We start from the raw sequence: 15232 nt of genomic DNA on the forward strand, positions 1-15232 counted from the left end.
GTTCGCATTTATCTCAATGGGAACCATTCATGTCCGGACGGACGTCCACATTTTGAGCAACGACAGTAGCATATTCAAAAGGCGTAATAACAATATGCAAAATAGATGAATGGGTTCCATTAACTGCACACTACAGTGAGACATGGTAATGTGTTGATGAGAGCCGACTGGAGGTACATTCTAACGGGGTAACTATGGGCCTGTGGGATCGCTGCGGGATGATTGGGCCAAATTGATCATCCAGCTGAGTTAACTTCACCTTGATTGGCGCTATTGTAAGTGGAGGTCAGGCGGGTCAACTGTAATACAGGCCCAACAATTGATCATTAGGAGCCTTTCATTCTACACAGAGTAAATCACTGCCTCTGAATGGACACCAACAGGGCACGAGTAGGTTGTTTACCACGAGAGGAGAAGGAAATTAAGGATCCAGGCCCAGATCCAATAACCGTTTAATGTGTATCTGGGACTTCATGTGGCCAGTGTATGACGCCAGCTGTCCAGGATGTATTTATGAGTGACGAATGACTCCATATTTGGGCAAGGTTATAACAGTACCGTTCGCCGTTCACTTCCTTAGAGCCAGTGATGGAAGAAGTATTCAAACTCTTTACTTACTCAAAGTAAAAGTATCAATACTGCAATGTAGAAACCCTCCGTTACAAGTACAAGTCTGGTATTCAAGATGTACTTGCGTAAAAGTGCAAAAAGTATTGGCATCGAAATATTCTTTTTTTTTTTTTAAATTTTATCCCGCGATTTTGTAACCGTATTTTTTACACCCAGTGCCAATTGTCTATGTAATCCTGGGCACTACCTTCCCTCTGCCAACCTAGGGAGGCCAGGGCCGAGCTCATGCCTCCTTCAATGCATGAGAGCCAACTGACCTTCTTATCACCTCACAGGGGAGAGTTTCCCTGGTTGGACATAGCGCGTGGAAGGAACACGTTATTCCAACCAGTTCCCTTCCCCTCCATCAGGCACCCCGGCTGGCCAGGGGGAGGCAGTATAGTGACCAGGATTACTGCATGTTTTTGTGAGGGTACCTACCCTAGGAGACACGGGGAGAACATGCAAACTCCACACAGAGAGGCCCTTTCGCCAACCCCACCTAGAGTATGGGCACTGATGACGCGGAGGAGAGAACACGCCCCCAGCGCCCACAGCGTCCCCTGCGGGAATCGAACCCAGGACCTTCTAGCTGTGAGGCGACAGCACTACCGACTGTGCCACCGTGCCCCATGCATCGAAATATTCTTAAAGCACCAAAAGTAAAAGTACTTATTATGCAGAAGGTCCCATTTCACAAGTTTTCAAATGTATACAAATCCTTTGAAAATAGCTGATCTACAAGCTCACAACGCGTCACTTTATCTGCAATTTTCAAATTGCCAAAATTGTACTGAAGTACAATACTTGAGTAAATGTACCTGAATAGAATAGCTGAATAAAAATGTAATGGATAAAATAACCGCTAAGAAGATATCCGATAGTTTCGGGCCCTATAGTCCCTATATAGTCGGGAAGGAATTCCCTCAATTACTCGACAACCTTGCATTTCCTGTGAGGGTCTAATTCCCGCATGGTCCTCAACAAAAGGGCAGCGCGCCGCCTCATGCACACACGGTGATAAATCCATGGTGTAATAATGTATGCCGTGAAAGCTGCCCAGGTCTTTTTTTTGGCTATTGAACAAAGGGCCCTGCTCATACAGGCTTTGGCCTGTGTACTGTATTCTCCTCCCACTCGCTGACACGCTCTCATGAGGCTGTCTATTATGTCGGTTGCAGTATTTCTCTCCTCTGTGACGGTATACAACGTTTGACGAAAGTTGGGAAGAGCTATCGGACAGCTCCGGAGATGAGTGGTGTAACTGTCTCCCCTTTTTCCCATGCTTGTTTATTGTGTTTTTTCCCCCTCTGTGCACAGACCGTGCTTCACTACACAGGGCTGCACTGTATAGAATTCTTATGCTGCATCCTTTTTTTCCCTTTTTTTAAGCCATTGTAAACCCTATCGTTGCTGTCGAGGCAGAAACCCTGTATCTCCATATTAACTTTTTGATGTTGTTTGGTAAATGAATGCCCTACTTTGACATACCACAGTGTCACACAAAAGTGGCACAAATAGACAATCTACAAGCTCACCCCTTGTCACATCGCAACGCGTTGTGAGCTTGTAAATCTGATATATATACACACACACACACACACACACACACACACACACACACACACACACACACACACACACACACACACACACACACACACACACACACACACACACACACACACACACACGTATATATGAAAGTGGGTTTTATATATATTGAATATTGAACCAATGAAAGAAAAGTATTAAAGGATGACTTCACCCATTTTCAACCTATCTTCATATACAGTAATAGATCCTCACTAATGCTCCTGATAAAATTATATATTTTTCCTACTCAGTCTGTGTCTCATAGGAGGGCTGTGGACACTTCAGAAACCCGCCTACCAGTGACATCATCATTAGGAAGGCTGTTTTTTGTTCTTCAATATATATTATTTTAAAGTTTGATTTTTATTAGCGCGAGGACAATGGCTTCCATTATAGCATGCTAACTTTCCAGGAATAGAAAGCCTGTAGTATCTATTAGCTTAGATTCCCCATCGATGATGTCACTGGTAGGCGGGGGTTTCTGAACTGTCCACAGCCGTCCTCTGAGACACAGACTGAGCATACAAAAAATGGTGCCATATTATCATGAGCGTTAATGAGGACCAATTATATTGAAGACAAGTTGAAAATGGGTGAAGTCGTCCTTTAACAAGAGCTTGTGACTAAATAATAACTACAGCATTGGATCCATTTAAACACAGGTTCTTTGTTTTCCCATTTTCTGAAAAGCAACAGTTATGGACATACACGGTTTCTACCAAGACAGCCATGCTACGCTACACGGATGTAGGAGGTAATGAGAAGAAAGCAAGAAGCTCCCGACAAGACAAGCAAGCACGCTCGAGACTTCAAAACCATCCATCTCTTTCCGAGGGGTTTCCCTCCATTCATAAATCAATACACATATCCCTCTCCTCTGTAGTCAAAGGGAACTGCAACCTTGCAGGATTTTTCAGCAGCACACACGGCGGAGTTCAAAGGCTTTGCATATTCATGAGAATTATCCCATTAAGACCTGGAACGCAGCTGTGTCATTTTTTTTATTTGAGCTAAAAAAAAAAGCATTGTTGTACACTTTGGCTATTCAAAAATAGCAGATATACAAGCTCATAGCGCGGCACCGAGTGCCGCGCTACGAGCTTGTAGATCAGCTATTTTTGAAAAAATCGTGAAAATGTGTGCAAATCTTTGAATATTTATATTATTTTTATTTTTATTTATAACATTTTTAACTAAAACCTTTGCTTCGGGGGGTCCCTGGAACTAAACATTTTGAGATGGGGGTCGGCGGCCAAATACATATAATTTTGGGGGTCCTTTGAAAACCACCGATATAGAAACATACGTTTTTTTCAGAATACTGTTGGGATTTAGAAGACATTTGTAGAATCGGCTTCATTAATGAAGTCTTAATGGGTTATGCCAGCCAGTCCCCCCCTCTCTCTCATGGCTAAGCCCGAGTCTCACGGTGGCACTCGAACCTATTCCACAGGATACCGTCTGAAGTGTGGAGGCCTTTTGAAGTGAGGCTCCGGCGCAGTCACTGCAGGGACCCAGGTATCAGTGGTGGGAAAAGTACTCAAATTCTTTACTTAAGTAAAAGTATCAATACCGCGACGTAGAAAAGTCCGGAATAAAAAATGGACTCGAGTAAAAGTACAAAAGTATTGGTATCAAGATGTACTCAAAGTACCAAAAGTAAAAGTACTCCTTATGCAAAATATCCCATTTTAAGTTCTCAATATAAAAATACCTTGAAAATAGTAGATCTACAAGCTCACAATGTGTCGCGATGCGATGCATTGTGAGCTTGTAGATCTACTATTTTGTAGTAGTATCTTGTAGATCGGCGATTTTCAAATGGCCGAAATGTATATAGGGCTGAAGTGGTTAATGCATGTTTTGTAATAATAATCAAAATCTACAAAGTAACTAAAGTTTTCAAATAATTGTAGTGGAGTAAAAGTACAATATTTGGATCCGAGATGTAGTGGAGTAGAAGTAAAAGTATTGGAAATTGGAATTACTCAAGTAAAGTACAAATAACTCAAAATTGTACTTAAAGGGATACTTCACTCTCGGGCCGGGGACACATTTAAAAAAAATATTAAAAATAAATGAAAACAGTTATGGAAAATTCATGGCCCCCTCACACATTAGTAGGACACTGCGTGTCGTGAGGGGGCCATGAATTTTCCATAACTTTTTTCATTTATTTTTAATATTTTTTTTAAATGTGTCCCCGGCCCGAGAGTGAAGTATCCCTTTAAGTACAGTACTTAAGTAAATTTACTTAGTTACTTTACACCACTGCTCATTACGCTAGGTACTGTAGGCGGGATCCGCTGTGGAGAAGCTGGCCAGTGGCTAATTGCCTCTCTCTCTCTGTTTGTTTGGTCATGCTGTGGACATGCGTCTCATCCCGGTAGCCAAGCCGGCATCTGTGCTTTTATGTGTGGCAGAGAGACAACCCATTAAATTGGACACAGCACCAGATGTGTGAATTGCACATAAAAAATTGAAAGAAATGACACACACGCACACACCACTTTTCGTGCAGAGTTCTGGATTTATATGGAGAGAAAAAAAACTTGACGTGACAATGTGCTTACTGCCGCACAAACTATACAACATGTGCACAGCGCTAATGATGCGTGTTATATGGGATAATAATGGAACTAGGGACGACGATGAGTAGGATCATGATTAGGTCCATATGGTGAGAGCAAAGACAAAGATAATGCACGAAAAGGTTAGCGATAACGATGTTCATAGTGATGAAGGTGGGATACAGTAATTACAGCATGCCAATTATAGTGTAAGTGATATTTTCTGGGTTAAAATAAGTGTTAAATAGCTTTATATTCGTGTAGTACTCATTGCTATAGAGTGTTTGTTCAGTGACAGGAGCCTCCACGTCTCTCCAGCTCTTTATTAAACAGGAAATGCATTTTCAGGTCTGTGTACCAATTGTATAAACACCATAGCAATGATTACTGTCAGAATATTAGAGCTTTAACATTTTAACAAAAAAGCTTTAGTTTTAACCCAAAAATATCACTTACCCTACCTTTAACCAAAGGAACCCTAGCATCCCTATTCTGGACATATAAACATAGGCAACCATTCGGCAAATGTAAGTGAACATTCTGCAAAAAGAGAAGATCTACAAGCACACAGCGTCGTGTCGCAACGTGTTGTGAGCTTGTATCTGCTATTTCCATCAAAGAGATTTGTAAGTGGGGAAAGAAGAAGGGGGGCCAAGTATTGACCCTTGGGGGACGCCGGTCAACTAAGTATATAGGGTTCAAGTGGGTAAGTCTCAAGATCATCACTCTTTGACGAGTGGCCGTTGAACACTGAAAAGGCCGGACTAACCTGAACACAGATTTAAACGGTACATCACAAAAACGTTATCTGCACAGCTGAAAGGTTTATGCATATCATCAGAGTTAATGTAGTTGTCTTTGCCAAACTATAACTATGCAGACCAAATCTCTGGTCAAAGGCAATTTCAAAGATTCACCCAATTATCCCAATTCTTTTGATTATAATTTTAAAATGATTAGGCCACAATCCCCTATAGAGCAATATTTAGCTTCTGACAGAATACTGTACCGCAACATCAGAGGAGTCTGAAAAATCAGCTTGGTGTTGCTAACACACAGGGCTCCATGCAAAATACATGATTGTGCTCTTCAAAGGGCTCTTTGTGATTAGCCACATTGTTAACTATATGAGCCATCACTTTACCTTGCAGTGGATACACGGGTACACAGACACTCTACAAGAGCCGTTACTGAAGCACACACGCGGTCTGATTTAACAAAAAATCTCCTCACTTCCAACACCTTTGATATCACTCAATTGAAGCACATGGCTGCATCATTACATTCTGCACTGGCCTTCCTTCATAGAGAACATTGTTGTGATTATCTCTGGGTTTTTACAAAGCCACTGTGTCTGCCCCCCCCCCCCTGCCCCCCCCCCCCCCTGCCCCCTTTTTTCCCTGGCATCCGTTATCTACAGTCACAGCTGCATGGCACCAACAAGAGAAGATCCCTCCATTTGCCCATCCAGTCATGTACTCCCTCCATTTCCCCCTCTCTCTCTCCCCCTCTCATGCTCCAAGTCCCACCTGACAAACCCGCCGTGGAGGGGCCCGCCTAACCTGCTACGAAACATGGGGCTGCTCTGCCGGGCGCTGGCAAGGGGAACCACGGCGCTTTCTGCATGGGCCCCGGATGAGGAACGCTGCTGTATCTACCCGGACGTGCCATGCAAGCTGCTTGGGCTGGCTTGGGGCTGGTTTCTCGCTCGGCGCCAGACTCACAGTTTGCCAACGTGACTGGTCCCCTATTGGAGCGGCTTTAGATAGAGTGCCAGTGTTCCCGCCATCCTTTTTTTTTTAATGGCTGCGACAAGACCGTTTTTGCCAAGGTCGTTTTTTTTTTTTTTGTTGTTGGCCGCTTTAGGATAACGTGCCAGCGGGTTGTTCTATTGTTGAGGCTGACATTTTTTTTTATGCCGCTGACTGCGCCACATTTTTTACAACTATACTGTATGTTACATTGGCTGATTGGTTTTAACCCATTAAGACCGGGAACGCATCTGTGTCATTTTAAGATTTCTTTGGCTATTCAAAAATAGCTGATATACAAAGCTCATAGCGCAGCACAGAGTGCAGCGCTATGAGCTTGTAGATCTGCTATTTTTTTTTAAATCCTGAAAATGTGTGCACCCATTTTCACACCCATTTTCAGGGCCCCAGAGGTGTTGAAATTTAGAAATCTTGCCAGGGCATTTTCTATACTTTGGGGATTCTGGTTCAACAAGTTCAAAATGATCACATCTTCTTCAAATATTGTCCAATTTAAATGAATGATACATCATATGAAAGCTTGCACTCTGTACTTTCATAATATGTAAAAACCTGAAAAATTGCCATGGCCCCGTTGTGTCTCAAACCACTGTAAGCGGTCACATATTTGATTTTTTTTTTTTTAAGCAGACATTTGTAACTCAAATCTTTGCTTCTGGGGGTCCCTGGAACTAAATATTTTACAAATGTTCGCTTTAAAAAAAAAACGATTTTTCAAAAATAGCAGATCTACAAGCTCATGGCGCGGCACTCGGTGCCGCGCTATGAGCTTGTATATCTGCCATTTTTGAATAGCCAAAGGAATCTTAAAAATGACACAAATGATGCTTTCCCGGTCTTAATGGCTTAATATCTGCTACTCGCTTCTGTCCGAGTGGCTCTGCCATGTTCTCGGCCACGGTGCGAACACACGAGATGAGTCGCAAAGTCCAACAGACGGACGCACAGCAACGAGCTGGGACTTACAGTATCATGATGCTCGAACTATAGACTGGTGCCACTTGTTCTGAAACTAATAATGTCGTAGTAACAAAAAAGGGGTTTCAAAGAAGTACTGCTTGATTCCAAAAAGGTGTGAACTGCAGACTTGCAAAGAAAATAATTCCAAGGCACTCCGTCTTTAGTGAAAAAAACATGTTTATATAGATTTATTTAGAGCAAGACAACACGTTATGACCAAGGCGTATCGACCTGGAAGGTCTTCATCAGGGTCTGTCTAACATTTTGGCTAATCAGTCACACTTAAATACTGTTAGGATAATTCCTTTTAACAGGACGTTCATGAAAGTCCTTGCGGGCTTGTTTCCAATGAGGGCCTGTGAGCAATTAGGGGTTAAGAGTCTTGCTCAGGGACAAATTTCATTTCATCGACACATATGCTGGCGTGGCCTGGAATCGTACCTGGGGCAACCAGGGCCTCTGGCTCCCTAGGCGGGCTCACTAACCACTCCACACCGCCCCTGTTCAAGTGAGCACAAATGCCCAAATAAATAAAGATACATAAAAAAAGGAAACAAGGAAACACCCAGAGTGACCAACACCAAATAAACAATTAAAATTTAGCATACTGGGAAAACAAGAATAATAATAATGTCGTGGTGTTTGTGCCATGATTTCGGAAAGAATAATGCAAAATCAATTGTAGTTGCTATTTGTGTGAGGCTTTGATCATGAAGGGACCATAATATAGCACAATAACAAAACACTGATTAGCCAGGCCGGTATTACGCTTTAGCACAGCTATTTACCTTTGTTGAATCATTCTGAATTGAAAAAATAAACTGTTGTGACTAACTTTCAGCATGTAATTACCATTAGTTAACACTCGAAGTGATAATAGACATGTCCTGTTTGAGACTTTTTACTGGATTAAAAATGAAGTGTACTGCAACATATTACAACATAATAAGACAAAAGGGCTACCACTGGTATCTGTGCTTGATTTTAACGACGCCGTTTTCCCAGAAAATGAATTCACAGCGTAGACAAAAAAAAAAACTTTCACCACTTATCAAAGTTGAAGGAGAACACAGGGGACTTATGACAACACGAGCAGCACACTCATTGTGTTTCCTCCCTGATTAATCAAGGCACTGCATCGAGAGAAACCGGCGAACACATTGTTCTTCCTCAGCATTGTTTAACAGGGAAGCCGTGTGGCGGGATGGGGTTCCACACAGGGGGCAATGGCAGCGGAAGATGAGTGAGGAAGAAAAGACTGAAACAGTGATGGAGAGAGAATGAGTATACAGAGCTCTGATCGAGGCAGCAGAGGAGAGAGAGAAAACAGCAACACAGAAAAGACAGAACAGGCCCGAAAGGGAAAAACAAAGGCAGAACGGTGGAGGAGGGGTGGAGGGGGGGAATTGGAGCTCTATCTGGAGAGGAGACGGAGAGTTTAAGGCAAGGAGAAGGAGGGTCCTGGGTGACTGCAAAAAAGGAGCAGGGGCCTCTGGGATCCGTGTGTACAAGGCAGCAATTAGACTTGATGAAGTACCTCCCCCCCATGCCCCCCCCCCCCCCCCACACACACACACACACACAACAGTCATTTCCCCCAGCGTGCAGCACAGAGCAGCATATATCTTCTCTTCCTGCTGCCACAAAAAAAGAGAGAGAGAGAGATCTCATTAAGGGCCAGCGGATGGGACGTCACTTATCTTTATCAAACACATGCATGAGTGCAAGTCTCTGATTCCTCTTCTCTTTGCTCTCTCTCTCTCTCTCTCTCTATCTCTTTCTCTCTCTCTCTCTCTCGCTCTGAATCCCCTTCTCCGTCTGTCTCCTCCAGTCAGTATGGTGGAAAGTAACTAAGTACATGTACTCAAGTACTGTGCTTAAGTACTGTGCTTAAATACAATTTTGAGTTACTGTAGTATTTGCAGTTTCCAATACTTAACTTCTACTCCATTACATCTCAGAGGCAAATATTGTGCCGTTTACTCCACTCCAATTATTTGAAAACTTATTATTTTGTAGATTTTGATTATTATTACAAAACATATTAATTACTTCAGCCCTATGAAAAAAAGCCGATCTGCAAGCTCACAACGCGTCGCAAAGCGGCACATTGTGAGCTTGTAGATCTGCTATTTGCAAAGCATTTTTATACAATTAGAAACTTGTGAAATGGGACATTCTGCATAATGAGTACTTTTAATTTCAATACTTAAAGTAAAATGTAATGCGAATACTTTTGTACTTTTACTCGAGCAAATTTTTATTGCCGGACTTTTACTTGTAACAGAGTGTTTCTAAATTGCAGTATTGATACTTTTACTTGAGTAAAACAATTTAGTACTTCTTCCACCACTGGTCCTCTGATGCATTGTCTCCGAGGGGATTCAGACTCATTTAGCATAAAGGCAGACAGGCCTGCTGAAATGGAACACTTTCTTCATTACCAACGTCTTAACGTAATTAGAAAAAGAAGATAAAAGAGTAAATGTATTATTATTTGACTCTCTTAATGCTTTATTTCTCACTGTACATTTTTATTTGATGCATGTTTTATTATTCTGATGCGGAATTTTATTCGATCTCTTCGGTTTTATGTAAAGCACTTTGAAACCTTGCTTTGGTAAGTGCTTAAAAAATGTTATTATTATTAATATGATTCAGTAAATTGAACACCTTTCTATTCTATTGCTATGGGAAAGGGTTGGGGGGGATCAGCTCCTTTTAAAGCATACAGCATACGTAGAACTATAGAGCCACGAGAAAATGGGAATGAATGTACATTTTTGTGTCGCAGATCATTCCTTGAATCTTATTCCTATTACACATTCCAACACACCCCTTTGAGTAGGTTAAGTGGAGAGATTGGATTTCCTGATGATGACGGTAGAGCAACGTGTGATAGTGAGGCAAATAACTGTCTGAAGCTGTGGATGAAGGGACTGAAAAGGTCGGGTCTCCCTCTGCTACACCTTTTCAAAATAATCACAACAGAACTGGGGACACCCACCCTGATAAGCACACTTGGAATGTAGGAGTTGAGGCATTACATTTAGTTTGACTGGGTTCCACAGATAAATATTGTGAAAAATGCCTCGCGTTGCAAGGCGTTGTTGAAGCTTGTAGATCGGCTATTTTCAAAATGATTTTAAGATAGAGACATATCGACAGATAGGAAGTCAAGTGGTCTTTCATGTGGCAACATGACCTTTTACCTAGACCAAAAGGTCAAAGTCAAGGTCACTGTTTTTCCAAAAGTGGATCAATGCCCAATATGTGTGTACAGTATGTGGATTTGTTATCTTTACAGGCAGTACAGGGGATAGGGGTTTGTTGTGCCTGGCCCCACTTGTTAATACAGCAGTCATGCGGCAGACTTGGCAATGTGAGTGAGAGAGAAACGGTGAAAAAAATCATAAATTATTCCCAGAAAAATCTGTGCCTGTGGACAACCCCTCCAATATCCCCCCACAAGCCAACAAATTAATATGCAAACTGAGATTTGACCTGCTTAGATTCGATTTACATCTTCAAAAAAAAGATCCACATCATTACGAAAAGATTATTCAGCGAGTTTGGAACTGTAATGAATGTAAGCCAAGAGGGAAATATCAGCCCTGGCCAGGAAGCAAGTTGTAAAGTGAATATCGGGGTGAGGGCCAGAAAGGTCCGTCTCCACCATTCAGGCTTTTACCCCTCATGCGATGCAGTACACATTCTAATAGAGAATCTATACTGTACTATGTACCAGTGGTGGAAAAAGTACTCACATTTTTTACTTAAGTAAAAGTGTCAATACTGCAATGCAGAAATACTCCGTTACAAGTAAAAGTCTGGAATAAAAAATGTTGTAAAAGTACAAAAGTATTGGTATCAAAATGTACTTTAAATACCAAAAGTAGTCATTATGCAGAATGTCCCATTTCAATGTATAACACTCTTTTGAAAATAGCTTGTAGATCTGCTATTTTCAAATGGCCGATATGTATATAGGGCTGAAGTGGTTAATGTATGTTTTGTAATAATAATCTTAATCTATAGTAACTAAAGTTTTCAAATAATTGCAGTGGAGTAAAAGTATAATATGTGCCTCTGAGATGTAGTGGAGTAGAAGTAAAAGTATTGGAAATTAGAAATACTCAAATGAAGTACAAACACAGAAGTACAGACGTGTTTTTGAAAAAATAATAATTAAAAAAAAAAGAAGATTTGCAGCTCCATCCACTCCTTGTTTAACGTATAACTGAAAAAGGCTGTATCTCGCTTCCTAAGCACTTTTTACTTTGAAAAAAACTCTGGCACTGGGACAACATATTTCTATATAATTCTGGCAGTTCTGGCACTCAATGAGTTAATTAAGTACAGTACTTGAGTACATGTACTTAGTTACTTTCCACCACTGCTATGCACTGTACAGTACCTATGTGGGATGAAGACAATCGCCCACAGGTCTTTCCTTAATACTTGTTTCTAAACAGGACACACGATCAGTTACTCCCGGAAGCTTGCATATCTCATATCTGGCAACGAGTCAGGGGCGGATTAACTCCTGCACGGCAATTTTGTATTTATTTTTTTTGGCAAAAACGTCAAACACACATACTGTACACACGTCATACACACCATGATGATATATGATATGAAATCCTTAATCATATTCCATCATATATGGGAGGACCCCAAGAGCCCTTGGAGGGTCCCAGGAGCCCTCGTCAGGGCCTCAAACCCAGCGAGAACCACTGCTGTAACTCCAGAGGAGGGGCCCACACATTAGATATTTGATTAACCTATACATTTCATTTTTGTAAATTGTCGATGGCCGCACGGCCCAGTTCCCCCGAAGGGCCCCTGAGAGCCAAGGGCCCCTAGACCACGGCGGCCCAATGGCTAATACAGCCCTGCATCCAGTGCATAATAACACACACAGATGCCCCACACTCCTGTTCTTTTTGCCAGCATAGTGGTCTTAACCGTGACACATTTTTGCTTGACGTTTCTAAAACAGGATAACACACACGAGTCACATTCTAAAGCTTGGCAGAGATGTTGAGAGTTCAGAAGGGACCAATAACTATAAAAGAAAACCGCTATATTGGTTATAAATGGTCTTTTTTTACCCCCAGGAAGATGGACTATATGCGGTGAGAGAGTTGACACTCTCTGGTGACCTTGCAGGTTAACAGAGCGACACACAAGACTGGAATGAGGACATGGACCAAAGCCAGAACTGTCCCACTCCCTATACACTCCATTTTATATGTTATATACGATAATAACACAGTCCACTCCATATTTTGTATCCCCGGACTCCTGTTCCAAGGACACTGCGCTATACTTTTAACCCATTGAGACCGGGAACGCATCTGTGTGTCATTTTTTTGATTTCTTTGGCTATTCAAAAATAGCAGATACAAGCTCATAGAGTTTGTATATCTGCTATTTTTGAAAATGTGTGCAAATCTTTGCTTCTGGGAGGGGGGGGGGGTCCCTGGAACAAAATATTTTGAGATGGGGGTCCGCGATCAAATGTTGGGTGGTCCTTGACATGGAAAAAGTGTGAGAACCACTGATAATAGCAGATATGAGCTTGTAGATCTGCTTTTTTTTTTTTAAGAAATCGTGAAAATGTGTGCAAATATATATACACTTTTAAGTTTTGACTCAAATCTTTGCTTCAGTGGGGGGAAGAAAATATTTTGAGTTGGGGGGGTTTATGTTAGATGACATTCGTAGAATCCCCCAGAAGCAAAGATTTGAGTTACAAATGTTCGCTTTAAAAATATATATATTCAAAGATTTGCACACATTTTCATGATTTCTCAAAAATAGCAGATTTACAAGGTCATAGCGCGGCACCGAGTGCCGTGCTATGACCTTGCAGATCTGCTATTTTTGAATTGCCAAATAAATCTTAAAATGACACAGATGCGTTGCCGGTCTCAATGGATTAACCCTTGTTCCGGAGAAAAAAACAGGCAAATTATGTTTTCCCCCAGAACCAGCATAACAGACTCTACCATTCCCTGAGCACAGCCGCGCTAGAAACCACCATCGATTCCAATCTCTCTTTCCCTCTCTCTCTCTCTCCCTCCTATTTCCATTCTACCCGTCTCTCCCCCACACCATGCCTTGTCACTCACACGCTCCTACACTACAAAAAGGTGCCCAGATGCCTCCAAATCTCCTTTGCTGATCTCCTCCAGCGAAAAAGGGGGTTTGACCCATGTGGGATCTGCCTCGCTAATCACTGCCCGGAACCACTCTGGGCTCACAGGCCGAGAGATAAAGAGAGCCCCTGGCTTTTCTCAGCTTTGCTGGGCCTCAGCGGCTCTCTCCTGCCAGGGACTGACAAGAAAGACTCCTTTAGAGGTAGCTGTGTGTGTGTGCGTGTGTGTGTGTGTGTGTGTGTGTGTGTGTGTGTGTGTGTGTGTGTGTGTGTGTGTGTGTGTGTGTGTGTGTGTATTACTGTACTTGTGAGGGCCCAAAGTCCCCAAAGTATAGTATAATTTGAATCCTTTATATTGTGAGGACTCATAGTTAAAAAAAATGTATAGGTACACTTTCAGGTTGAGGTTAGGATGAGGCGTTTAGAGGTTAGGTTTAGCGTTATGCCTGCAACGTGACGTGAGCTTGTCGAGTGGCTATTTGTCTGCTACTTTCTAAAGTGCCGATGTCCTCAAAAGTATAGCATTACAAACGTGTGTGTGTGTGTGTGTGTGTGTGTGTGTGTGTGTGTGTGTGTCTGTGTGTGTGTGTGTGTGCGTGCGCACGATAAAATAATAAATAAAATAGCATCGCCGCCAGTCAGCTTACTGAAAACTAACCTTCAATCTCACAGGCCGAAAAGTTCCAGTGCAAAAAAAAACGTGATGGCTGCAGGACAGAATGCTAAGGAATGTCACCCCTGGACCGCTGCGAATCACAGCGGAGCACGGCAGTCTACTTACTGTACCCCCACGTGTTCTGCATGTGCATAGCAGTTGTTTAATTATTTTTAATTTTAAGCTTTTTTTAATCCATTAAGACCAGGGACGCATCTGTGTCATTTTTTAGATTTCCTTCATTTCTTTTTTTGAAAAATCGTGAAAATATGTGCAAATCTTTGCGAATATTTTTTACTCAGATCTTTGCTTCTGAGGGGTCCCTGGAACAACACATTTTGATATGGGGGTCCGTGGCAAAATTCATATCATTTTGGGGGTCCTTGCCATGAAAAAGTTTGAGAACCACTGATATTATAGCAACATACGTTTTTTTTTTTTTAAACTGTTAAGATTTAGAAGACATTTGTAGAATCTCCAGAAGCAAAGATTTGAGTAAAAAAAATCTTTAAAGATTTGCACACATTTTCACAATCTTTCAAAAATAGCAGATCTACAAGCTAAATAGCCCAAAGAAATAAAAAAATGACACAGGTGCGTTCCCGGTCTTAATGGGTTAATATCGCATTTTTTTTTTCTTCTCCCTGTCAAAAAAAACTCCCAAAAGGAGTTTGTGCTGCTGGTAAACGATGAACAGCAAAAAGCCCAGAGAGGGGAGTTTTCGCATGGCTGCCCCGAATCCACAATTAGCCATTTCATTAGCATCCATTAACATTTCATTGAATTGTGTGTGTATGGGAGAAGGAAGGCAGTGGAGGTGGCGAGGGCAGATGCTGCGTTTTCCCAGTGACCCGTGAACATGCGTTGCTAATAGCATCTCCTCTGTTTGTGCATGCATACCATTACT

General features: G+C 41.9%; 1 pseudogene across 1 annotated transcript in view; it reads left to right on the forward strand.

Annotated features, from left to right (window-relative positions):
• LOC308101464 (lactosylceramide 1,3-N-acetyl-beta-D-glucosaminyltransferase A-like) overlaps positions 1 to 6336 on the forward strand; it is a 38169-nt pseudogene extending 31833 nt beyond the window's left edge. The window contains exon 2 of the transcript in view: positions 6299 to 6336. The product of the transcript in view is annotated as a lactosylceramide 1,3-N-acetyl-beta-D-glucosaminyltransferase A-like (transcript). The remainder of the gene's footprint in view (positions 1 to 6298) is intronic.
• Positions 6337 to 15232: the final 8896 nt, after the last annotated feature.

This window comes from Gymnoscopelus braueri (assembly GCF_963280865.1).
Source record: "Gymnoscopelus braueri genome assembly, chromosome: 15".
NCBI classification, from domain to species: Eukaryota; Metazoa; Chordata; class Actinopteri; order Myctophiformes; family Myctophidae; genus Gymnoscopelus; species Gymnoscopelus braueri.